A 27,971-nucleotide genomic window follows, 5' to 3' on the forward strand; every position below is an offset into this window, starting at 1 on the left:
AAGGCTAGACAACACAATTTTGAAAAGGAAGTACAATTGGAAGTCTCACTATCTGACTTCAGGAATTACTACACAGCAAGTCATGAATACAGAGTGGTTCTAGGGTCAATGGTGAATAAGCCAAAACAGACCAGAATTGAGCCTGAAACAAAGTCACACAGATTCTCAATTACTTTTCAAACATGATGCCAATAATTCTGTGGAGAAAGGACAGTTTCTTTAACAAATGGCACTGGAACAACTGGCTATCCACACTCAAAACAATAAACCTCAGTTCTTAGCTCTTTCCAGTTAACAGGTAACTCAATATAGATAACAGATCTAAACATAAAGGCTAAAACCATAATGTTTTCAGAAGAAAGCACAGGAGAAAATCTTTATGACTATGGGCGAGGCAAAGTTTCTTATATAGGACACAAAAAGCCTAAACTACTAAAAATAATTGATATAACTGGACTTAAAACTAAAAATATATGCCCTTTGAGAGATACCATTTTTTAATATTTATTTACTTATTTAATTTTTGGCCGCGTCGGGTCTTAGTTGCAATGTGCAGGATCTTTCGTTGCAGCATGCAGGCCTCTCTCTAGTGGTGGTGTGGGCTCCAGAGTGTGTGGGCTCTGCAGCTGTGGCACGCGGGCTTAGCTGCCCTGCGGCATATGGGATCTTACCTCCCTGACCAGGGATTGAACCTGTGTCCCCTGCATTGGAAGGCGGATTCTTAACCACTGGACCACCAGGGAAGTCCCAAGGAGATATCATTAATAAAGTAAAAAGGTAAGCCACAGACTGAGAGAAAGTATTTGCAATACAAATATCTAACAAAGAACTTGAATCCAGAATATGTAAAGAACTCTTAGAACTCAAATATATGAAGACAAATAACCCAATTTAAAAGTCAGCAGATTTGGGGCTTCCCTGGTGGCACAGTGGTTGAGAATCTGCCTGCCAATGCAGGGGACACAGGTTTGAGCTCTGGTCTGGGAAGATCCCACATGCCGCGGAGCAACTGGGCCCGTGAGCCACAGCTGCTGAGCCTGCACGTCTGGAGCTTGTGCTCCACAACAAGAGAGGCCGCGATAGTGAGAGGCCCGCGCACCGCGATGAAGAGTGGCCCCTGCTTGCCACAACTAAAGAAAGCCCTCGCACAGAAATGAAGACCCAACACAGCCATAAATTAATTAATTAATTAATTTAAAAAAAAAAACAGCCCCTGTTTCTACATCATAGCCCACCAGGCCTTTCAACTAAGAGTCTGGTAGGTAGTTAGTTAATCTGGTAAGTTAGTTTCAACTAAGAGTCAGGGTAAGTAAGTCCTGAGCATCTCTTTAGAAAAAAAAAAAAAGTCAGCAGATTTGAACAAAAACGTAAAATAATAAATACAAATAGCTACTAAATACAGGAAAAGATACTCAACTAGAATGTCCATGATCCAGCACAACTCCCACTAGAACAGCTAAAATTAAAAAGACTGACAACAGCAAGTGTTGGAAAGGATGTGAAATAACTGTGCTCGTGCATTAGCAGTAGGGATGTAAAATGATACAGCCACTTTGGAAAACGGTTTGCCAGTTTCTTATGAAGTTAAAGATACACTTACCACACAACCCCACAATTCTACTGTTAAGTAGTTACTCAAGAGAAATGAAAACACCTGTCTGCACCCAGATGTGCATACGAACGAATACAGCATTTTTTATTTTATTTATTTATTTTTGCGGTACGCGGGCCTCTCCCTGCTGTGGCCTCTCCCGTTGCGGAGCACAGGCTCCGGAAGCGCAGGCTCAGCGGCCATGGCTCACGGGCCCAGCCGCTCCGCGGCATGTGGGATCTTCCCGGACCGAGGCACAAACCCTCGTCCCCTGCATCGGCAGGCAGACTCCCAACCACTGCGCCACCAGGGAAGTCCTATATCTTTTTTATAGTGGTAAAATACACATAACATAAAATTTACTACTTTAACCATTTTAAAGGGTATGCAACCATCACCACTATCTAGTTCCAGAACATTTTCATCAGCTCCAAAGGAAAGCCCGTACATATTAAGCAGTCGCTCCCATTCTCCCCTGCTCCAAGCCCTGGCAACCACTAATCTGCTTTCTGACTCTGTAGATTTGCCTATTCTGGATATTTTGTATAAATGGAATCATGCAACATGTGCACTTTTACATCTGACTATTTTTACTTAGCATAATGTTTTCAAGGGTCATCCATGTTGCAGCACGCGTCAGTACTTCATTCCTTTTCCAGCTAAGTAATATTCCATTGTCTAGAGGGACCACATTTATTTATTCATTCATCCACTAATAGGCATTTGGGTTGGTTCCCAAATTGTGAACAGTGCTGCTATGAACAGTGGTAAACAAGTTTTTGTTTGAATATCTATTTTCAATTCTTTTGGGTATTTACCCAGGAGTAGAATTGCTGGGTCATATGACAGTTCTATATTTAACTTTTGGAGGAATCTCTGTTTTCCAAAGTTGCTCTACCATTTTACATTCTCAAAGCAATGTATGAAATTTATAATTTCTCCATATGCTCACCAACACTTATTATTTCCCTTTTTTTTTGATAAAAACCATTCTGGTGAGACGGAAGTGGTATCTCACTGAGGTTTGGATTTGCACCTCCCTAGTGACTAATGACGCTGAGCATCTTTTCATGTGCTTATTTGTCATTTGTCTACCTTCTTTGGAGATATAATACGTTCGCTCATGTTTCAACTGGTTGTTTTTCCTTTTGTGTTGAGTTGTAGCTCACATCACTTTTATTCACAACAACCTCGAACAGGAAGCAATTCAAACATCCACCAACAGGTGAATTAACCAATAAACCATGGTACACCCACGTGTACCAAATTTCAAAAACATGCCAAGGGAAAGAAGCTAGACACAGAGTCTACAATACATGCTTCCATTTTGAAACTCTTAAAGAAACAAATCTCATAATAGTCTAATTTCGGCAGATCAGTGATTGCTTGGGTGGAGGGCTGATTGCAAAGAGGCAACAGGAAATTTGGGGAGGGCTCACAAGCTAAACAATCTCTGTTGCAACTGCTCAACTCCGGCTGACAGTGGCCAGGGATGGTGTGGGTGCATGAATGTGTGAGGTGCACTTGACCTGCAGGCCAGAGTTCACCCACTCCTGGCGGTTGCATAACTGTGTACCTTTGTCAAAACTCACTGAACAGGGTACTTAAAACAGTACCTTTTACTGTACGTAAATTATGCCTCAATAATACTGGGTAACGAAACATTGTTTCTACAGACAAACACCCCAAGTCTAATGGACATCCAGAGTGAGGCCCACAGCCCTGCCTCTGTCCTCCTGTCTGCCCTCCAGAGTGCAGCCCACAAGGGCAGGCTGTGCTTAGCCCAGCCTTGGGTGGCCTATTAAAACCAGAGCTTCTGATTCAGGGGGTCTGGGGTAGAGGTGAAAACCTGCACCTGTGGCAAGTTCGGGGGATGTGATGCCGCTGGCATAGGAACCACTCCTGCAGATGGGTTCTCTCTCTCATTCACGTAGCGTTCAGTGGATATGGAATTAAGGCAGTGTTGCAGATAACACGCAGGTCCTCGCTAGTGAATGGGGCCTATATATAGGAAATGCCAGGCTAACATCAGGAGGGAAATGCTCACATTCTGGCTGTTGAGGACACAGCCCCACTTTCAGCCTCTGTTTCTGGCCAGGCCCATCAGGCCAGTGGACCTGGCCCCCCTTCGCCCTTCTCCTGCCCCACACAGGTGTCCTCTCAGCCAGGAGGGCATCCACCCCTTGCCCAGGAGCCTAGCAAACTCAGCTCTCCAGGCCTTCTGTGCTCACCACCCAAGAGCGCTCCATCGCCCCTGGGCACCCACTGTGGTACTCAGAGGCTCTGCTGTCACAAACTTCCATAACCATTCTCTGAGGCCCTGGCTCCTCTCCCCTGTCTGCATACCTCAGGGCCAAGCAGAGGGGCAGTGCACACTAGAGCCAATGAAAGTTTGCTTGCGGGGGAACAGCTGGCCTCCCATCTGTCCCTATCAGACGACTTGGGCAAGGGCCCCACCCCACTTTCTTCATCACTCTTCCCCTCTACCCCGTCCTTCCCTTCAGGACAGAAACCTGAAACATAAGCCTTCTCTCAAATCCTTATGCCCATCAGCTCCTCCCCATTTGTCAGCGCCCCCTTCACAGCAAAATTCTCGAAAAAGTTACCGACTCTTGCTGTCCTGAGCTCTCCTTCTCCCCCCTTTCCTGGCCCACCGCTCCCCTATACCTCTCATCCGGACACTGATGACCTCCATGTTGCTAAGGTCAATTCTCCAAGGATAATTCTCAGTCCTGGCCTAACTGGACTCCTTGGCCAGGCAGCCACTCCTCCCCATGCATGATCTGCCCATGGCCCTGGATGCCCCTGACACCTCTGGCTTTCTCCTGCCCTGATAGCACTCCTTCTTGGTCCCTTGACTTTGGACCTCTCCTCTCCTCCATCCATCCAACTCTCCTGCCATCTTGTGCTGACTTAGCTTTAAAAATCACACCTGTGTGCCGGCAGTAGCCAGGTTGGTTGCCGGGCCCAGGCCACTCCCCCAAACTCCAGCCTCACTTGCCTGAAAAGCCCCTCACCACCAGCACATGGACAGCAACGGAGCTCACAGGTACTATCTGGAGAGCCAGCAACCCTCCCGAATTCCCCACAACTGCTCTGCCCACAGAGAGTCCATCTCAGGATGATGCCCACTCCATCCTTCAGGTTGCCTGAGCCAAGAATCTCGAGGTCACCTTGGACTCCTCTATTGCTCCAATCATCCTGTTGGCTCCATCTTCACAACATACCAGAATCTAGCCAAACCCACCACCTGCATGGGGCTGCTTCTGCGCTCCAGCCTCACCCGCCCCCTGGTCTTGCTACAGTGTGCTGGGATGTCCCCCTGGGTCACTCCTCACCTCCTCCATCAGCCCACCAAGCCACCTAATTTCAAATCTCAAACTCCCCCAAACTGCTGTCTCCCTTGAGCACCTGGACCCCACAATAGCACTATGGCCCCGATGCATGACATTCTGACTTATTTCTTCTCCTTAGCCTTCCATCACCCGCTACTTGACCATAAGTGCCAAGTTGGCAGAGCCTTCTGTCTCTTGGTTTCTTGCTGCAACTGGAGCTCAATAAACATTTGCTGGGGGAAATGGTGAGACTCCATGAAGTGGACAAATCTGCGAGTTGAAAGGGGGCTTAAAGGTATCTAATTCCTTCACCTCAAGAAAGATGAATGATGGGACCTCACCTACAAAGGACACAGACCTCCTGTGTGCCCTGAATGCCCAGACAGCACAGCTCTACTTGGGCAGGATCCCTAAGGTCTCTGGGAAGCACTAAGATGCAAGGAACACGTCTGATCTCAATGGGAAAATGGGCTGTGTATTTACAGCCCGTTCTGATGGCAGGCGGCTCACGGCCACACAGACAAGACCCCAGGCTCAGAGCAGAGCCACCCTGCTGCAGGCCTGGCTGTACCCTCCCACAGCCACGGAAAATACTAGTAAACAACAACAACAAACAAAACTCCCTAACACACGGTGAGAACAATGTGGGGTCCAGCTGAGGCCCTTATTCAGGGCAGGCCCCCGGGAACGTAGTGTCCTTGCAAACAAAATCAAAACACGCATCAGAGCCAAACAACACCCAAATGCTAGATCAAAACAGATTACATTCTGGTGCTTAAGCAACTCAAATTTCTTGCAACAGGACAGGAAAATAGAAAAAAAAAAAAAAACAAACTTAGGATCCCAGAAAACTTGTACTTTTTTACTTTGTGGATATAGGATTTTTATGCTTTTTTGTTGGTATAAGATTAAAGTGACTTAACATACCCTCTACTAAAAGAAAAAACAGCAACTGCTAAAAATGTGTGGGACAGCCCCACAGTGGCAGGTCATCCAACTAGCAGTGGAAATCCACCCACGAAGTCCCTGGACCGTCTTTGCTTTTGTTTCTGGGCCAAGTCCCATGGAAGGGAAGGTGGTTCTCCATTTAAAACAGGACTATGGTGGGTCTGAGCTGAGGGCTTTCCCCATCCCACGGCCCAGGACCAGGATGGTCCCTCAGCTTACTGCCCCCATTGAGAGATGATGTTGCTGTTTAATTTTCAGGGTTTGGGTCTTGTCTCCGCTATTGCCGAGGTCAGAGTATCAATGTCTCTTTTTCATGGCCCACAGATCACATACTCAGAGCATCAGTGACTATCGATTCATTGAATGCCTCATTTAAGCCACATCATCCGTTATTAAGTTGTGTAGGAACATGAATTCCTACAAGTCAAATCCATTTAGAATTTAGATTTAGAAATTTAATATTTAAAATAGGCTATTCTATTCCCTAATGGAGACCCCTTCTTAAAAATACATTTTATCATTACAAAAATAATCCCACTGTAAAAGAAACAAACCACACAGAAGTACATGGGGTTGAAAGGACAGGTTCCCCTTGCTCCTCCCGCCCTCCCCCTTCTCAACTCTCCCTCAACACACAAGCACACACACTCACATGCACACACACATCCTTCCCTCCCACCCCTGTTGCTAGCTGGACAGTCACTCTTGCTTGGAGCTATGTCCTTAGAGCCTGGAGCAGTGCCTCTCCCACTCATCCACAGTGGCACTCCATCATCATCTGTTCAATACACAGCGTCTGTCCTTCTAGATGCTTCTACACCTTATTACCTACACATGCATAAAATGAGTCATTCCATACAGTCTACACTAAGGAGCAGTGTTTTCACTTAATACACAGGCACTTCTTTTAAAGCAACCCTCAACTATTTCATGAAGTGAAGGATCCTATGGCATTCTGGGGTGGGGGGGAATGGGATTCTTAGATTATTAACTTTTTTATGGTAAAGAATTTCAAAAATACACAGAAGTGGCCTGAACAGAATAACGAACTCTCAGGTATGATCACCCAGAGCCAACAACCATCCAACCATGGACAATCCTGCCCCTCCACCACACCACCCCACCCCCACCCGTGCTGAGATCTGAAACAGATCTCAAATGCTGTATCATTTCCTCTGAAAATAACTCCAGTATCTATCACTAAAGGCTAAAGATTGCTTCAACGTAACCTCAATGCTGTTTCTAAGGAATATAATTATCCTTTAAAATCATCATTCACTCAACAAATGTCCAACTGTCTCATAAATACCATAATTTTTGAAAGGAGTGATTCTTGGGTCAAGAATCACTTTCACGCAGTCTCTACTTTCATAGACAGCATCTTGAGACTATCACAGCAAATAAGGGACCATGTCCCAGTGGAGGATCACAAGGCACGCTGGAAGGCAGTTATGGGGGAACGACACCTGGGCTGCTGTGATGCCTGGCCCAGGTACTACCCTGCCAGGTAAACGTTCATGCACTCGGGAAGGGTCAGGCAGCTGGAAAGTGAGCCACTCCAAGGAACTGGGATGAGCCAATTTGCCTATCCCAAAGGTCACCTTAGTTGACGTACCGAAAAACGCCATCCCAGCTCCAGGCGAGGCCCACTTACACACTGTCTCCACTTGACTGAATCAACAGTTATTTCCTCTTAGTAAATCTCCACTTCCCCACATCACCTCTTGACAGCAGGCAGGCTGAAATGGCCATGAGTTGTGCTGAGTGAGTCTCCAGTGCAGAGGAGCCTGCCCAACCGGCCTGCTCTCAGGTGACGCCCCGCGACATACTCAAGTGGCCACGGGCCCTAGTGGCACGGGTGGAGCTGGGGAGGCTGCACCTGCCAAGCCCCAGGAAGGATGGTAGTCTTTCTTCCAGCAACCACCCTCAACAGTCAACTGATGGCAAGTTCATTTGTATATTTTTACATGGCCAGCTTCACCCCACAGCACCCTGCAGGCCTGGACAGTTACCTGGCCACTGCTATCACTCTCAGAAGAGCCTGGGGATGGGGGACTGGGGGCACTGGGAAGCACCACCTGCCACATCACCTTCCCAGGAGTTCTTTTGATCAAACAAATTCTTAGCATGAGGGGAAGGTTGCTGTTAATTATGGAACAATCAGAAAGCCAATTCATTTACACAGCAGCAGGGGCCTAACCCAGGGACACTGGGGACTCCTGCTGGTGGGGAGGGAACATGGGTCCAAACTGCCAACCCAAGAGCTCTGGCCCCAGGTTCATCAGACAGAACAAGGGGTTAGGAAGAGGCTCCTGGCCACCATCCCGGCCGAACCCCCCCTCCCCCCACCAGAAATGGAACCCAGAGGGAGGGGAGGGAAGCCTGGGCCTGTCCATGCTCAGTGTGGGTGAGGCAGGCTCCCTCTAGAAGCACAGAGGACCAGCAAGAAAACCATTGATCTCTGCAACACATTATTGATTTTGCTATGTGCTGGCACCAGTGGGTGGTCCTCCCCCCTCACTCAGAGCCAGCCATTAGTGTGCACTCCCAAGCACTGGCCTAGACATCCCTGCCTGGTGTGGGGAAGGCACTTGAGATGAAACCCGCCTTGGCTGACCCACAGGGAACAGACCACGAGTGAATCATTAAGGAGTCATTAAGGTCATCTCCCTGCCCCCAGACCCACTGGACAGCTGTGTGGTGTGGCGTTGCCCCCTACTCCTGAGCCGGGGTGGATGCACCATCTGCCGGGACCCTGAGCAAGCCTGCCAGAGCACCCCGGTTACCAGTGGAGGGTCTCTGAAAGGTTGTATTTTCCAACAATCAAAGGGAGTCAGTTCCCATGTCAGCTCGGGGTCCTGTAACATGGTGAAAGAGTGGAACTGGGCAGGGCTGCCTCTCAGTGCCAGCAATTAGTTTTTATTTCTTTATTTGGTTTACCTGCTGGTTGTATTACAAACACTTTTTTGTTCAATCTGAAGGTCCAGCCTCTTGGGGGGGACTGTCCTTGTCCACAGAAATACCCCAGCGTGTCCCTCACCATCCCCTCATTCTTGTAGGTTTTATCCCTGGTGCCTGGAGTACTCAGAGCAGGCCTGCTTTATTTTTCTTTATTCTTGCAGACGTTATGCACAGACACCAACGGTTCAAGTGACAATCGGGGCATTATCTCTACCAGAATCCTGGCCTCAGCACTGGCCGAGGCAGTCTGTTTCTGGGACACAGTAAACATTCCCAAATAACGGCCCTCAGGCAGCCAGAAGGCAGGCCGCAGGCCTGGGGCAGATATGAGGTGACAGGTCACCGATGTCACTTTACCCCTTGGAAAGGAAACTTCCGCTCAGTGGCGCCTAGTGGATTTGAATAGACTCAGAACAGGGGAGCCAGGCACTTGGCCACAGTCACCAAGTCCTAGATGTGCTTAACATAAAGGGAGGTTTTCAAATCAAAAGCAGAACAACTTCGCATGGCAAACGCTCCAGAAAGCAGGTCCCTGCCCTTGACAATGAGGCCTAGGCCTCATTTTCGGTGAACTGCTCACCTCCAGACTCCCATGCACCCCACCTCCAATACTAAATCAAATAAACGAAGAGGATCACCACGACCCAACTCTCCTTTCCATGTTTGTATTGGCAAAACCCCAGTGGATTCAGCCTCCTGCAGCTCACCAAGCGGCTGCAACAGGTGCAGCCCTGAGCTAAGGCTGCTGATTCTCCTTGGCTGTTCTAGAATCACGCAGCCAAAACCCTAAAGGAAGCCGAGGCCTGCAGCATTCATCACCAGGGCCCCGACCTGCCCCACCTGTCTGAGTGCGCGGCTCCGGGTCCAGCGCCCAGGATCCGCGGCCTCGGAGACAGAAATAGAAGCCGCGGGGCCTGGCCAGGCCCGAATGGCCAGAGTGGGGCGGGGGCCGGGAGGACAGGATCGGCGGGCCTGGCCGAACGCACCGCCCCCGCCCCTAGGCAGGGTTGGCCACGCGCCCCGAGCCCCCAGCGCCGCCCCAAAGCCGCCGAGCCACCTGCGCGCCGGGGCAGGGAAGGAGCCGAGCAGGGGAAGGGTCCTGGGGGTCCAGGGTGGAGACTCCGGGAGGGGTCCGGGGAGGAGTCAGGGAGCTCCGGGAACGGGACTCCGTGAGGGTCCGGGGGTCCGGGGAGGAGTCACGGGGCTTCGGGTCGGGGGCTCCGGCAGGGCTCTGGGGACCGGCCCGGGAAGGGTCTCGCCGCCCCCACGCACCTGCCCGGCCCGCGCCCTCCCTCTGCCCAACGGCCCTTACCTGGCGCGGTGCGTCCTGGCCGCGCGGACCAGAGGTGCCCGGCCCAGAGAGCGCGGGCGTAGGAATGGCGGCGGCGGCGGCGGCGGCGGCGGCGGAGGCGGCCGGCTCTCAGGCCCGGCGCGGAGGGGCGACGCGGCCAGGCTGCGCGGGGATGCTGCGGCGCGCGAGGGCGCGGAGGCCGGCGCGGGAGGGAGGGCATGGGGTGGTGCGCAGGCCCCTCCTCTGCTCCCCTCCTCCCCTTCCCGCCTCCTCTCTCGTCCCTCCCCCTCTCCCCTGCCTCCTCCTACTCCCCGCCCGGCTCTCCGCCCTCTTCCTCTCTCCCCTAGCCTCTCCGTCCCTCCCCTTTTCCCTCCCCTTTCTTCACCTTCCTCTACTCCTCCCTGTCCCGCTCCCCCGCTGGCCCGTACCACCTCCCACCTACACACTTTCCCTCTGTCCTCTTCCCTCCCCATCTCCCACCTTCGTCTCCTATCCCCCAGGCTCCCAGAGGCTAACCCCTGCCCTGGCCAGTTCTCTGCTGGGTCCAACACAGGTTATGGTGAAGTGCCCACTTACCCCCTCCTCACCACCTGCTAATGGAGCAGCTTGCCCCATCTGGGAGCCTGACCTGACCCCACCCTTTCCAGGCCCCGCCAAATCTCCAAGGTTTCTCCCGAAGGGCCTGGTGCAGCTGTGTTGGGGACCTGCACACTGTGTGGACAAAGCATGTGGGCTCCCAGGACACTTGCTCCTTTGCTTCCAAGCAAATCTGATTTGTATAAGAATACTCCAAACCAAACCTCCTGCTATTTTTCCAGGGTGAAGCAGGCTGGTACCAATCTAGGATTTGCTGCAGCCCTTCTGTTTGCCCCCATGCCAACTGTTTGTTTTGTGTTCAACATTTGCTATACCCCTGGTGACACACATTTATACTAACCCACAGGTTTGAGGACCTAGGTACCCTCCGAAGACTTCTCCAAACCTTTCTGCCCTGGAGAAAGAAGTGACAGGTCTGGAAGGTGGCTGGCCTGGCCAGTAGGCCTGCTGAGGGATGCTGTCCAGAGAAGGGGGTACAGTTCCCAATGAATGAGCCAGGATTTCCCCATGAGTAGGAGTCAGGGAGCTCTGTCGCGAGGCCTGGCCATAGATCTCCAGGCTGCAGGCACACTCCCAGGGCACCTGAGGCCGCTTTCCTGATACCTACAAGCCACTGAGAGCCAGGGTGAGAGTTTTAAAATGAAGCCATTCCTAAATGATCAGTAGTAGGCCCGAGAGCCTCACTCCCTTCAGGGGCCAGTTGCCTTTCCATGCTGACATTCCAAGAGGCAGGCCTTAGGGCCAGTACACTGATGCAGGGCCAGCAAAACTAAGATGGTGAAGCTAGTGCCAAGGGTGCAGGTAGGGGTTGCCAGGAGCTCACCCCCTTACCCTCTGTAGGTAGAGATCATGACCTGGAATCTGGAATCTGATAGACTCCGGTTTGAGTCCTGGCTCTGATGCTTCCAGGGTGACACTGTGAGCCCTGTCCCACCCTTCCCAAGGTGAGGATCTCTCCAAGGGTTGCTGAGCATGGAGGAGAGAATCTTGGGTAAAGCCCCCAGGACCATGTGGCCCACATTCATTGTTGGCTACTCTTATGAGAAAGACATGGGGGAGATGTCCCTTCCAAGCTGTCTTCCAGTGGGAGAAGTCTGTGAATCTGTGTTCACCATCTAATTTGGAGTAAAACTTGATGGGAAGAGATTAGGGCAGGGCTGTTTTAACAGCATCCTAGGCCCCAAGAAGGGACCCGTTCTTTGGATCGGTAAAAGCCAGTATTGCAGAGCTGGGGCGGGGTGGGGGTACTCTCCTGTGCTCTTCACTAGTGTGACTCATCCAGAACACGGTGCCCTTGCTTGGGGTCTAAGGACAGCCACCAGCAGGCTGTAGGAGTTGTTGGTAATACGGATGGAATTAGTTGACACATGGGGAGCCTTCAGTCTGGAAGATCCATGTGTGGAGCACAAGATGGTGGAATCCAAATATTTGCAAAGCTGTCCGGGAAGAAGGATTACCCTGCGGGGTTATGAAGGGCAGAACGAGGACAAATGGGTGGAAATTAGATTAGAGAGTCGATTTCCTCCCACTTGTGAGTGCTTCCTGGCAGATCTGCCTGCCAGAGGAGCATGTCCTGCAGGGCCAGCGTCTAGACAGGTTCTGGGACCACCACGGTAAACTGCTGGAGGGGACCTGCAGAAGGGCTGACCCCTGGAACTTCTCCCAGCTGTTAGACCATGCCACGCTGTCTTTAATAAGGCAAGCTGCACCCCTGCCTGCTCCCTCTGCAGACAAAGCAAAGGTTGGCCAGGCAAAGAAGAGACTGAGCACGCCTGACACGGAGCCCATGCTTCCGGCTTCAGCACCTTCGACAATCAAAATAAACCTCTCTTGACCTGTTTCCTCATTTGGATAAAGGAGATAGGGGTGGATTCAATGAGATGACAGCACTTTCCCACCACCCAGCACCTGGGAGGGACTCATCCGGATCACACAAACTGACCCAGTTTGTCTTTTCGTTCTTGTTGATGTTTTACATTCTATTATGGGACATTTTAAACTCCTTCAGAAGAATAACCAAAGGAACCCTGTGGACAGGGATGGTAATCTTGTGTCACTTTTGACCCACTCCCTGCCCCCCTCCAATACTAAACTGAAACACATCAAAGACATCCTCTCCACCAATTTGTCTTCCAGCTTCCCCAGAAATGCCAAATGTTTGGATACTTAGGTCATGTTCTGTGAAGTCTCTCTACATTTCCTGTCAGAACCTTGATGCATCTCTGTGTGGATGAGCACAGTGACTGCCTAGATGATATTTAAATCCCACATGAAAAGAAACTCTGTGTCAGTTTACAGGGCACCACTACACTGGGCTTCCCCCATGGCCCAAGGGACATGAGGAGAAACACCCAGTTCTCCACCTCTGCTCCTCCGTGGGCAGTGGAACTTGTGTGTGGTTGGTTGGGAGCAGTTTTAAAGACCGCCAACACGGTGAGTATTTGAGCAAAGGAGGAAATGTTTTCTAGAAGAGCTGGCCCTATGCATTTCACCTGCAGCTAAGGGTACAGCCCCAGAGCCCAAGCCTGTGAACAAGGGCTTAGCACGTGGGCTGCCAAAGCAAAGGGCTGTGGCCCCGGGAGAAACGGGCCCTGGGGGCTGAGGTGATGTCTGGGTAACCTCTGCCCACTTGCTTCCAGGTCCAGGGAAATGTCTTTTGTTTTGTTTTTTTTAACACCAAAAGTTATTTACTTATTTACTTTTTCAGTTTTACCACCAAGGAGTAATCTCTCTTAAACATTTATGTCCTTTTATCCCCTCACATATCTGAACTATTTTTTTTTATTGAGGTGTAGTTGATTTACAATGTAGGGTTAATTTCTGCTGTACCGCAAAGTGATTCAGTTATATATATATATATATATATATATATATATATATACACATACATACGTTCCTTTTTATATTCTTTTCCATTATGGTTTATCACGGGATATTGAATATATTTCCCTGTGCTGTACAGTAGGACCCTGTTGCTTATCCATCCTATATATAAGAGCTTACATCTGCTAATCCCAACCCCCCACTCTATCCCCCCCAACCTCCTCCCCCTTGGCAACCATAGGTCTGTTCTCTATGTCCATGAGTGTGTTTCTGTTTCAGAGATAGGTTCATTTGCACCATATTTTAGATTCTGCATATAAGTGATATCATACAGTATTTGTCTTTCTCTTTCTGACTTACTTCACTTAGTATGATAACCTCTAGTTGCATCCATGATGCTGCAAATGGCATTATTTCATTCTTTTTTATGGCTGAGTAGTATTCTATCGTATATATACTACATCTTCTTTATTCATTCTTTTGCTGATGGATATTTAGGTTGTTTCCATGTCTTGGCTATTGTAAATAGTGCTGCTATGAACATAGGGGTATGCGTATCTTTTTGAATTAGAGTTTCGTCTGGATAAATGCCCAGGAGTGGGATTACTGGATCGTACGGTAACTCTATTTTTAGTTTTCTGAGGACCCTCCATACTGTTTTCCATAACGGCTGCACCAACTTACATTCCCACCTTCTGAATGTGACCGAAAAGTGCTCCTGGGATGCATGGGACCAGGCCTCCGCTGTTAGCGTGTGTGGCAGCTGATGGCATGGCTGTCACCCCACCCCTCACTGTTCCTTCCCCCACTCCAGAGAAGGCCCATTTCCTGGCAGCCTCTGTAAGATGAAGGGTCCTCACGGGTCTCCACTGGGCACCTCATTATCAGAGCACCTTCTTCAGCTGGAGAGGGAATGGTCAGGGCCCCCAGTACTCTCCGGTGCCATTGCTGTCCTGGGACCCCACAGAACATGGAGCATTCGTCTCTTGAAAGCTGCATTCCAGCAGCAGCATATAAATGAAGGCTTGGAGCTGTCCTCATTGTTCTGTGTGCCTCGAGCAGTATTTTAGCTGTCAGATCACTAAGTACTAACTCGGTCTGGTTAAGGGGTGTAATCTAGGCCTCATGCACACTCTTCCCCAGCACTTTCCCTGTTGCTAAATGAAAAGCATGGTTTATCAAGTCTTCCTTTGCCTTATTCATGGAGTGTAAATATTCCTGAGAGCAGGGCTGGTGAAAGCCGCTGAGTGCTACCCCAGTTGGAACAAGGGAGAGTGGAAATCGGGGACGCAGAACAGGATGCTGGCCTGCTGCCCTGGCTGACCATTAACTTTAACCAGAGCTGGTGTCCTCAGTTGACCTGCAACAGCAACGCCTTCCCGACCCCCAAAGGCCACCTATGCCACCAGCTGCTCGAGCCACAGCACTTCCCTGTGACATCCGGCCTCTGGCAGAGGCCCATCAGGCATTACAGCTGGAACATCATTTCTCCAGCCCCACCCTCCCAACCCACACCCTGGGCAGAGCAGAGCCTCCCCTCCTGCTGTGATGTCACCTTGCATGGCTCTCAATCACCACCTGCACCAGGCTTCGCTACAATTGTTTCTTGCTGTGTTTCTCTTTTAGTCTGGTCTTCATTTTGAGCTCCTAGAGCTTAGTGAACTCTTGACCTCTTTTCAGAATATGCTTTGAAATGCATAAAGTAAAATACAGGATTAGAAGGGAAACCTATTATACTGAAATCCGGTTATCAAAATATCTCAAAATGTGATCCATTTGCTTCATTAGTTACCCACTGAGTAGCACGCTCTAGCAGCAAGCCTGATAACTAGTAATTCTGAAGTCGTGACAAAGCTGACCAGTATTTTGAGATGTGACGTGAAAATATCTGTGATTTCTGCTGGGCGCAGGTTGCACGTTTAGCTAACATGACTGCATTCTGTTGCCTGCATTGATATTTGAATACAATTGGTTAATGTCAGTTAGAGATTAGTGGGGTGGGGAGGCAATGTAGTTCTTTCTTTCCCTGGATTCCATCCATATGGACCCTCCAAAGTCTATCCAGATTAAGAATTACCATTTTAAAGGGAAGGGATTTTGGATCCCCTGCATCTAGCACAATGCTTGTATAAAATTGCCCTCAAACATGTTTATTGCATTAATGAAGGGGACAGGACTCTTGGTTGCAAGTGACACAAGTTCAGCTCAAACTCTAGGCTCACTTACATTTAAAGATACTGCAGGTACAGCTAGATCCAGGGGCTGAGATACCATTGGTGGCCTTCGTCCTTTCACTGACTCCTTTCCTTCTTCTCTCTGATTGACTCTGGTTCTGCTTGGGTATTGGTTTCACTCTCCTGCCACAAGGCCACTGGCAGCCTCGGTTCAAAATGATGACAAAGATTCTTTCTCACCAGACTACGCGTCCCATGGAAGGACTTTGGTTGGCTTTGTTGGGTCTCCTGCCCATCCCTATTCACTATCTGGACCTGGGTGGTGGTCAGCCGAGTATATACATATGCCAAAATTCATTGAGTTCTGCCCTGAGGACTTCTGTACTTTTAGAAGTTATACTTCAATCAAAAATACAAAATGTGAAAAAGGAAGAAAAGTGTTATGTAGTTAAAAATGGTGGTGCACTCAGCTCTTGCTAGAGGGTTGGGCGAGCGTCCCACCCCCACTGGAGCATTCCTGATGGGCAGAGGCACCGGCAGGTGGAGTTGTGCTCCTGACACCCCAGGGCTCGGGCTTCCCAATACAAACATGCAGGCAGGGTATGCTGCCCTCATTTGTCAGACAGGAAACCGGGTCAGGTCAGTTTCGTTCGTTCTTCACTGGTTATGTCCTTCTAAGGCAGGATTTGGACCCTGGTGTTGAGACTTCCTGGTGGTGCCTGTCTACACACAGATGTGTCAGAAGGTTTTGTGCGAAACCAGGCACTGATCAGACCACGTGATGGGTAAGCTGCCTGCCCCGAGAACTGCAGGCAGCCCCTCAATCTCATGCCCACCTTGACTACCCTGGGGACAGGGAACTCTGTGATCCAGACTACCCTCTGATTAATCAGGGATTTAGAAGGTACAAAGAATTAGTCTACGAAGAGAAAAGTCGAGGACTTCATTGCCATTGTTCTATCCCCTAGGTTTCTCTGTCTACGACTGTTTACTTAGGCCTTCTGGAGATTGACAGCATTCCTCTCACAGCATCTCCAAGCTTCACTTTCATCGTATCTGTTGGAGGCACTCACTGAATGCTGAGCATACTGTGTTGTTTATTTCCCCAGCAGGTTAGAGGAAATAGTCCACTCTGAATGAAAATACCACATGCCCACAAATGACAATAACCTACCTGTTATGATCCAGTTTTGAAAGATTATATGAAGAAGCAGAACTGAAAGATCCTTCTCTAAGAACTCCGGAATTGCTAGCAGAAATCAAAAGAATTTTCATTTTTATTACAGACATAAAAACTGTTTTCAAATCAGGCCGTTGTCTAAGCATTATGAGACCATCAAACCCTCCACCGTCCTGGCCCCCGCCATCCGGCTGTCCACATGCTCCCCTCCAGAGACAAGACAGCCCTCCCCAACGCCAGCATTTCATGCCTGCTTGCAAAGTGCTCAGTGGTGTTTTATTTGACAGAACCAAAATCATCTTGAAAGAGAGTATGTTTGCAAAGATTGAGTTTTAACCAAAATCAAGGCGAAATGCTCTGTTATTGAGGCAAAATGCAAGAGTAAATGAGACATTTAGAAGGAGATGCTAGTGAAAACTAATTTCAACAGAAAGCCCTCTACAGTGTAGAAGTGCATCATTTATGCTTTAAAGTTATTATGCAAACATCTCAAGAGGAGTCAAATTAAATAGAAGTAAACAAAATAAGAGATGACAACCCTCCTTTCCTCCCCCATTTTGTAGCACAATCATTTTAGCATTTTGGTGCTTTTTCTTCCGGGCCTTGTTCCCCCTCAAACAAACATGTAAATATGCACATATTCTTTTAAAAGTTCTGGTATGAATTTATCTCTCTTGCTTTCTGTTATTTATTTGTAAATGAGACTGTACAATTAAATTTCATTCTGCAATTCACTCATGGACACCCTTCAATGTGCACACATACAGCCCTACTTCATTCTTTTAAAACTCATTGTAAACCGCTATCAAAGTAACACATGGACAGGGTAAAAACCGTGTAATCCAACCACATAGAAGTACATTTTAAAGAAAATTCTCACCCTGCCTCCTATTTCAAGCCCCAGAGAAACCATTTTTGGATTCTCTTAATTACTTCCGTAAACTCCAACGGAAGGTGCTACGTTTCTGTTTCCTGATTTATCAGTTGTTAGACAGTAGCTAATGGCTTCTTGGGATGAGAGATGACTTTGCACCCACTTACCCCCATGTCTCTTGTTGCCCCCTAAATTTAAAAAATATGTGTGCTATTTGAGGTCTTCTATCAGTTTTCTGTTTATTGTCAAATGCCGGGCTTGAATGTTTATTTGTCTCACTCATTTTAAGCTGTTTCATTTGATTGAAATAAGAAATAAATGCCCATCCCACTCCTCCCACTATTCCACCTTCTCTTTTCCCCATCCACTTGTCATGGGGTTATTTTTTACATTTTGAATTTTCTGTATTGGGATCTATATAGGTTGATTGAAAAAACAGAATAACCAGAAGAAACATGTATCACAAGTCCGTAGCTGTTATTCCCCGAAGAATGAGTGACGGACAGAACCATTCCGGGGAGGGAAATGTCCTGGGCCACTGGCTTGACCTCAAAGGGGCATGTCCCCGAGGCCAGGAGGCGCAGACCCTGTCCTTGCCCTTTACTTGTTCCTCCAATTCATGCCACTGTTCAGCTTGCTGTTTTCCCAGAATTTCTGATGCTTTTTCCTTCTGAGCACATGCCTCCAGCATAACAGAGATTTTCTGTTCCAGTAGATGCTGCTCATTTCTTGTGACCCCGTTTCTTCCCGGAGATGTGCTTCTCAGAGCCGGCTGCTGTCTGTCCCAATCTTGGCATGAAGCAGGCCTGGGTCCTCCTGTCGCTGGTCCAGACTGCCTCTCCCCCAGATTGGCTCCCCTGTTCAGTTGGCCCACATCTTGCTTTCTTAGCTGGCTCCTTCCTTTTGCTGGAGCATCCCCCTACCCACCAGTGGCCTTAGTGAGATGCGTGGTCAGAGCAGAATTCTAGGTTGGACATTTGAAAGGCCTTGCTTTCTTCTATGGCAGCTCCTGGTACCATGGATGATGGCCATCCTGATTCTCAGAACTCTGTCGTGGTCTGTTTCTCTCTGGAACTGGATGCAATCTGCTCTCTGTCCCTGGTTCTCTGAAATTTCATGACATGCCTAGATGTGGGTGTTTTTCATGTTTTGTCACTCTGGAAAAACTCTATGAATTAATTCTTAACTAATTTCCTTTCCTCTGATTTTCCTCTTTCTATAACTCCCATTATTCAGATATTAATCTTCATTAATTGATTCTCTAATCTTCTTAACTTCTTCCTTCTACTATCCATCCTTCTGCCTTTTGTTTTACTTTTAGATTCCCTCCACTTTTTCTTCAAGCCATTCTGCTACCTTTTTCATTTTGGCTATGTGAATTTTAATTTCCAAGAAGTCATTCTTACTGTTGAAGTTTCCTTTTTTTTTTATAGTATCTTGTTTTTATTTCATGGATACACTATCATCTTTTCTCTGAAGGTCTTAATTTTAGTTTTGGTGGGGGGAACTTTTGAATGCTACGTGATTGTCTCTATTTCCTCCAAGTTCCTTTTCCTTCATGTGTTGGTTTGTTTCTTTCTTTCAGCCCAGGGATTCCTGACTGCCCTTTGAGAACTTCACTGCAGAGTACTTGGGCAGGCACCACTCACTTCTCTGGGACCCTGGCTTTCTGTGCCAAGAAATCGTTTCTCTCTGGCTGTTCATTTCCTTGGGAAAGAACCCTCTGATCTCCTGCCTGGACAGGGTGGGGATAAGCCCGCTCCCCGTCCTCAGGCTGGGGCAGAGAAGGGCCGGAGGGTTTTCTTGTCCCCCACAGTAGATTTCTACTTCTGTGACCCTGCCTTCCCCTGTCCCTGGCATCACAGAGGACAGAAGGTAACAGAATGGGGAGTGGATGTGGGAGTCTCACTGCTTCTTAGATTTTCACCAGATTCTCCAGTTATTGGTCACCTCCACGTTCAGAGGTCTCTGATTCCCGAGACTTTCCTGGGTTCTATACCAAAACTGTCTTGACCTACTCTCTCTGTTAAGTTGGTACCACTACTCATCCATCCATTTTCAAGGTTCCAAAATTACTGACACCTTTCAACTATTATTACCTCTTCTCCCAGGCTCCTGGTTGCTCATTTCTTCCCTGACACTTTCATATGAAAACTACCAAACAGAGAAGTTTCAAGAACTGGATGGTGAACACATGAATACCTACCACAAATTCCACCACTGACATGTGTCCACACATCCATTCATCTGGGTATCCAGCCATTAATCTGTCTCATTTTGAAACATGCATTTCTAATTGCAGACACCACTACACTTCTCCTAAATACCTAATTATTTCAATAGCAGTTTGTTCCTTTTTATGATTTCAGTAGATTCTCCAACGTCTGAGGAATCTACTTAGAATTTCTGTGACATTCTCTTCCATTCTTGAGTTATCAGGGTTTCTCCACAGTCAGTCAGTTCCTCTCTCATTACTGTGGGTTTTCCCAGGTGCCAGTAATTCTTGGTTGTCTGTTCATCTGTAAGAATGAGGACTGGACTGACTGATTTAGGCGGCTGGCTTGGCCTTCCTCTGCCTTTGAAGGTGCAGGTCTGTTTTACCCACAGGGAAAGATTCCTGGAGCTAATTGTGTGTGGGAGCATCGTGTGGGTCAAGAGCTGTGGGTGTGGCATGAGTCTGGGACATGGCTCTTAGGCTGGGCTCCACCAGGCTGTGGGATAGGGTGACGTGATGGACAGCTATGGAGTCCCCTTAGCTAAGCTTCTCCACATTGGGCAGGGTTAGTGTGGGCCACACTGTTTGGAAGTAGAAAGTAAATCATGGAGACATCGTATGCTTGAAGGGGAGTGGGGCAGGGCCAACCAGATGCTGGTGTGGCTGCCGGGATGGGGTGGGGGTGGGGAGTGGTCAGGACTGCAGCTGCTCCAGCATCAGCCAGATCCTTCCTCAGCTTCTCCATCCCCTGGGCTGGGTGCATGATTTGCTCTGAGATGACCCACATTGCTGAATCTGGCATCTTGGAGACAGAAAGGGCAGCATGTGGATCAATACTGGGATCTGGGTTCCAGCTTGTCTGCACTCTTCCCCTTCACATCCATCTGTCCTTCCCAGGGCCTGCCCCTCCCTGGGCTTCTGAGACAGTGGCCTTCCTCAGACTCTCAGCTTGCACAGCGAAAGGTGAAATCGTGGCACACGTCACCCCCGTGGTTCTGCGTTCCTGACAGAATCCCTACACCCGCCCCCATGTGCACCCCCCGAGCAATTTGATCACCTAGAAGATTTAAACTCATGTTTACAAGGATACTTGTATTTATGTTTTTGGTTTCCATGTGCTCTTTAGGTATAATATGGATGGTCTCATGTCGCATGTGTTTGTAATTAAATAAATTAAATGTACCTAATACTACTTAATGACTCAAGACATTTGCCTGCCAGGTGAAACTGGGGCTTTGTTTATTTAGCTGCAACCCTCCATCATACTTTCAGAAATCTCAGGCTCCGAGCTCCTACAAGTCCAGAGAAGCATCACCTCCCGTCGTGCCTCACTCATGTGCTTCCACGCTGCACTGGGTGCATCTTTGCTCCTTTCCTCCTCCTCTGGGCTCCGTACAGATTCTGGAGCCACAAACACCCAAACAAAGGATTTTCCTGAGAGTCTGCAAGAGTTCAGTTATGTTACCAGGGCAATCACCTAAATGTACAAACCTAGGGAATTCCCTGGCAGTCCAGTGAGTAGGTCTCTGCGGTCTCACTGCCGAGGGCCCTGGATCAATCTCTGGTCGGGGAACTAAGATCTCACAAGCTGCATGGCCAAAACAAATGTACAAACCTAATAATGACTAATGGCATTGTTTCAACTGAGCACATGTGTGGGCCATGCACTGGGATGAACTCCATATTCGAATATTTAAATTTTACCATGACATATTTCAAGCATACATAAAGCACTGAAAAAGAACACAGAAAATACCCACCTGAAGGACAAAAAGGCTACCAATATGGAGACGCCCCCTTCTGTACCCCCTTCAGCTATGTACCCCGAGGCACACTGTGCATCCTTTGGTGACTTAAACTTTAAAGAAACAGTTAATGTGTTGAGCTCAGGGATTCTTTGAGAACCTTAGAAGATACCAGGTGTGAAATGTTGCACGTTAGCACACAGTCTTCTAGAAAGACAGTGAGCCTTGGCAATAGTTCTTTTCTATTTCAGAATTCATTTCCGTGCCCTCTCAGAGGTTTCTCCCCCATTCCATGCTTAAGGCTTTTCTGACTTACAGTGAACTCACTGTTTAAACCTAGTCTTCTCTGACTGTATGTGGCTTCTCTAATTATTGTTCATCAAATTCTATTTCCCCGCATCATGTCAAAATCAGATGGTGATTTCTTCCATCTGTTACCACAATCTGTTCAAACTGTCACATTCCAAGAGCTTTCTGAAATGAATTTGCTTCCGCCAGACATTATGGACTGGGTTTCGGTATACAATACTGTATTGGGGTTCTTGGTATATAATGTCTTGGTATATAATAGAAAAATTGCTGTTTCCTCCAATGCCTGTAGTGAGTAACATGAAAGTGGTGAGTGAGACTCAAGCAGGATTAAATTCCGGCATCCTCAAAATATTCTTCCCCTCTAATACAATAATATTTAATAAAGAACCTTCCCATCTGTAGCCTTTTCCTCTTCAACCACAAATATTCTTAGTTCAGACAGAACATTGAAGTACTTATATTACCTTTCACAGGCTATAAATGCCACACACCTGGATTTGAAGGAAGACTCCCTGTTCTTGGATGTATTTCATGAGAAATGGGCAGTGAGTGGGCTCATTCCAGTGTGGAGCTACTCCTATGAGGCAGAAAACTGTTTTCCTTTCTCATTAAGTAAAGTGGTTTGCAAAGACGCCCTGTGGATGTGTTAATGGACTTAGGGCTGAGAGGGCCAGAGTCACAACGATTTTTAGTACGGATGTGGAAAGCAGCATCTCTGTTCATTGTACAGATTAGGAGCGAAGCAAAAGTTTGCTCTGGAACAAATCCAGTGCAGAGAGGAGGAAGCAATCAGTCTAAATGTATTTTCCAGGAGAGATATAGGGCTCAGGTACCTGCCCCACCCCTAGGATGCCCATTCTGCTTTGGAGAGCAGTCCCTGTTGGTCCCCACCCCCGAATAGTCCTGGAAGCCAAGAGGATCCCCACGATGGGACCACATGCAGTGTTGTTCCCCTTTATAAATGTCAACTTGTAGTGATGTATTCTTCGTTCAGAGCAGAAAATATTCATCCTGTGGTCTGTGAAAAGCACACTTTTGGGGCATAGATGTTTTACATGTTTATATTCATTGCACAATTACCAACTCTTGCTTTCATTTAATTGTGTGAAACTGCAGCTAGCCCGAGTTGGAATCAGGTTCCCTCTTTTCTTCCTGCCCTGCCCCATTTTTATATCCAAGGGAATGTCCTGTTTGTGAAATGAGGGAATGAATGGCAATCCCACCAGGTGCTGCCTTTCAGAGGGTTTGCTGCTCCTGCTACTTGTGACTTGCTTCTTCTGGTTCCTGAAGCAAGATTCCCTTCACTGGAACATTCTTCCTTGTCCTCCTTTCATTAGTGCTGAGAAAGACTGGGCCTGCTGGGGGCCATTCTGCCCAGATAGCCTGAGCCCAGGGGCCCTGGGAATGGCCCTCCGTCTCACTGAGGGCTCCAGCTTCTCAGGAGTGAGCTTTAGGGAGGCGGGAAGGCCTCCTCCTTGGGATGGTGCCAGCACCCACCATGAGGAGCTCATGTCCTCAGGGCTAAGAGCCTATGTGCTGGAATCTTACCACCTCTCTCTGACAGCAGGTTTCATCCAGGTCTGAGAAGGCTCTTGGATGATGGGCATCCTAGGAGCACCAGGAGAAGGGAGAGCGCTGGCCAGAGATGTGGGGAACCAACTCTTTACAACCTTTTTGCATTTTCGGCATCTTTCCTCTCCCTTGTGGAATGAGAGGAAGAAAGTGGGCTCTGCAGGGGATTTCATCTCCAATGTGAATTCATCCCATGCTACCTGTATTTTCATTTATCCTGGTTGAATTCCTTGGGGGGTGGAGGGTGGGGCAGGGGCGGTTGCTGTTCACAGGTGAAGTGAGTGCTTCCTTTCTTAAGAATCTGCCAGATGCTTTCCAGGGCGGCCAGACCACTTTCACATCAATACACGGTTTCCGTTGCCCCGCCCTGGCCAGTGCTCATGCTGTCAGCTGCTCCAGTTTCAACCATTCTGGGGGGTGAAGCCTAATGGGATACTCCCAGCATTTCCCAAACACATTTGGCTACAGGAGATCTCATAATTCCAGCGGAGGAACCATGTCAGCCTGGGAAACCCTGCTGAAGGGTGGAGCTGAATCTGAGATGCTCTGGTACAGGGTTCTGATCAAGACTTGCCGGAAGTCTTGTATGCAGGCTGCTGCCCTGTTTGAGGGAGGTCCCAGAGAGGCTGACCCTTCTCATGGGCAGGAGTGTCTGCATACAGGGACTGCCACCATGAGGGTTGTTCTCTGTCGGCCTCGGGGCATGGGCTGCAGGCAGGTCGCTGTAGTCACAGCCCATCCTCCCCTTGTTAGGGGATTGCCCCCAAGGAAAGGGCTTGGCTGCATAGCAAATCACCTAAGATTCCCCACCTGGCCTGGACCCAAGGCATATCCGACCCAGAGAGAATTCTCCCCCATCCTCACCCATGTCCACCCATGACTTGGCCATCAAACGCTTCTCCAATAGCATCTCCAGCAGATCTTCCCAAAGTTGAGAATCATCTCAGATGGAAGAATAACTTGTTGTAAAGCCCTGTCTAGCCCCTTGGAGAGACAGACACTTCCCCTCACACCCTCCCCTGGGCCTTAACTGTGTCACTGGAAGGCCGAAGCATCTTTAGGAAGAAAACTAAGGGCTGGCTGGCTGCTGAGAACCTACCTCCCAGGCCCTCAGAGGGAGCCGTCACTCCAAGCCCATGACCCCCAGGCTCCCATGCAGCTCAGCCCCACCCCCAAGAACCCGATCTCTGCACCATCATCGGTGGCTTTTAGATGTCACTGTGCATGACTGTGCAAACCGGGGCTTCTCTTTGTCAGCTTGCTCACAGGTTTAGCCTCAAAGACACCATCCATCATGGACAATTTTGAAACTCTGGAGATTAGAAGGATGGATGCACTTTCTCTGTGGAGATGCCAGCCCTCGGGAGTTGGCATTGATGACTGTCTAATTGTGGACACATCTTCCTTCCCTTGACAGCACTAAAATGCTGCCTGTTCCTGACCAGATGGTGATGGATCTTTGATCTTTGTGGTGACAAAATGTTGGCCTCTGGAAAGAGACTGTGAGTCTCAGATGGAGGATACCACAAAGGAAAACAGTGACCACATGGAAAAAGACTCTGGCACATCTGTCCCCAGGGGGAGGTGTGGCTGTACCTCAAACTGGCCTTACACAACGTGAGGCTTGGATGGCATGACCTGGGCATGGAGTGAACCCTTTCGTGGAAAAATCACCTCCTTTTTGTGCTTTGTTGTGTTTCAGTGAAGCTTAACCCAAGTTCCATCTGGGTGGGGGGAGGGGAGGGGTCCCCAAGATCATCAGATGTTCAGAAATAATTGAATCCACTTGGGGGTGAAAACTGGCCTTGGGCTCAGTTTCGGAAGCAATTGGTCTTCTCGGAAACATTGAACTCAGGGGAACAGGGAAGCAGGGAAGCGTGGTGCTGAACAGGAAATTGGAAACGGATGGATTTTATCCCCTTTGCCAGAACTAGGCCATCTCGTCTCTGTGGTCTGCAGCTGGTCTGGAAGAAAATTATTTTCTATGTCCTGTCTCTAGAAGATCCCTGTCCTCTGGGTGTGAATCTCATTTCCTCACCAGTGGATGGTCACAGCTCCAGTCCTCATGCACCCATATGCTTCCCAGGAGAGCTCCCTGGACTGTGTGAGAAGGGGGAGGAAGTTTTCAGACCAGCTGGGAGGGACTCTTGCCCTGGAAGCAGGAGATGTGATGGCACAGATGGCCCTAGACCTGGGGAAATACCTTTCCCAAAGCAGGGACATCATATATGAGGTCTAAAATGGGACAGAGAGGATGGGATTGGCAGGAGGGTAAAAGCAGAATACTAGGTTATTTTCTGTCTAAAATATAAGACAAATCCTGCTATTCAAGCCTGCACTGAGTGAAGAGCCTGCATAGTAAGGGGTGAGGCATATCTGATCTGCCTCAATCCCTGTGCTGGGATTTGCACAATTACCTTTAGTGATTCTACATATGGACAGGGAAATCCTCAGGGGGGGCTACGTATGGGCCAGACTTGAGTTCAAAAGTGTCCTCAAAGGATTATCATACCATGCCACAATACATGGGGACATAGGCCTCCGTGCCTTCTGCGTATCTTAACTGAGCACCAACTGTGCTTCTGGCTGGGAAGACAAGGCTGAACAAGCAGACACGATCCCTGTCCTACCTCTTCCTCCCCATGAAAAAATGATAGGGGAGAAAACTAGAAGTGAACAGATGCAAGTAAGAGAATGTAGTGATGCCATGCTTCAGTATGGAAATAAACCAGGAAGGAGACAGAGAATAATAGACTGGGATCTCTCCAGAGATGGCCTTTCTGGGCAGGTAACACTAACACAGAAACTCGAGGAGAGGAGGTGTCTGCCATGCAGGGCAGTTTGAAGACATAGCACCAAGTTGTTGGCAGGCTTCCCGTCATGGAGGGTGGGTGTCTCTGTCCCCTCCCCTTGGATCCGGGCAGGTTCCTGCCTGCTTTAATGGATAGAGATTGGCTGTAGTGGTGCTCTGTGACTTCCCAGGCTAGTCATAAAAAGCCAAGCATTCATTCCACTTTTGTGGAAGCCCTCATTCTTGGGCTCCGAGCTCCCAAATAAGAAGTCAGGGCCCTCTCAGGTGTCCATGCTCTGGAGACCCAAGCTACAGGGACAGGCCACATGGAGGAGCTTGGCTCAGCAGCGCTGCTGAGCGCCCAGCTGGCAGCCAGCATCAACAGCCAGCCAGGTGGATGAGTCATGGGGACATCTGGCCCAGTCGAGCCTGCAGATGACTCCAGCCCCAGCTGACATCTTCCTATAACCTCAGGAAACACCCCGTCTGATACTTACCAGCTGAGTCCTCCCAAATTCCTGACCCAGGAAATTGTGAAATACAGTAGACAAACTGGTATTGTTTTAAACTAGATTGGGTAGTTTGTTATGCATACGCAAGGTTGTTGCACATGCCTGGGGCTGTGTGCATGCTCAGAAATGACCTGAGAGGCCCTCAGCTCTCACCTACGGCTGACTCTGAGGCCCTGTGCCAGCAGGAAGTGAAAGCTAAGGTAAAGTTGTAAGCTGCCCAGCTGAGTGTTGAAAGCTGGCCCTCAAGTGTGTAGCCCCTTGGCAAAGACTGAGGGGCTTACTGATTCTAGGTGTTTAAAGAAATCTCTGTCCCGTCATCAGTTGACTAAGAGAAACTAATGGAACAGAGACTTTGTGGCCACATACGACAAAGAATACAGTTTTTACAGAAAATTCAGAAAAGTCACCAAACAAATGACAACATGAGCCCTAGGGAGGGGAGGAGAATCAGAGTTCCAGAGTTGCCACATTAGATTATTTAAAATGCATTTTCAACAGCAACAACTACAACAACAACAAAACAGGAAACATGCAAAAAACAAGAAAAGAAGGCGCATACACAAGGCCAACAATAGAAATTATTCATTAGGAAGCCCAGACATTGAACTTATTAGACAGATATTTTAAGCTGGCTATTTAAAATATGCTTAAGGAACTAAAGGAAGCTATGTCTAAAGACTAAAAGGGGAGTATGAGAAGGATGTCTCACCAAATAAAGAATATCAATAAAGAGAGAAAAATTATAAAAAAGAAAAGTAGAGATTCTGGATATGCTGCTAAGATGTCCAGTATTCTAGCTGAAAGATGTACCATGATTGTGGCTACTGGGAATGAACAGATCAAAGCAAGATCTGGGGGAAAAAACCCCACATTTTCAGAGAACAGGTGGCTGAGGACTATCCCCGGTGATATCTCCATCCTCAGTAAGATGAGCTGGGAGAAGAAGCCGGTGTCTCTAACCTGCGTTTGTGTCCTGCATTGTGCTGAGTTGGTGCCTGCACACATGAAGCGCTCAGTGTTGTCTGTGTTGGCTGACCACTCCCCAAGGGT

Source organism: Leucopleurus acutus (genome assembly GCF_964270905.1).
Source record: "Leucopleurus acutus genome assembly, chromosome: 7".
Classification (NCBI taxonomy): domain Eukaryota; kingdom Metazoa; phylum Chordata; class Mammalia; order Artiodactyla; family Delphinidae; genus Leucopleurus; species Leucopleurus acutus.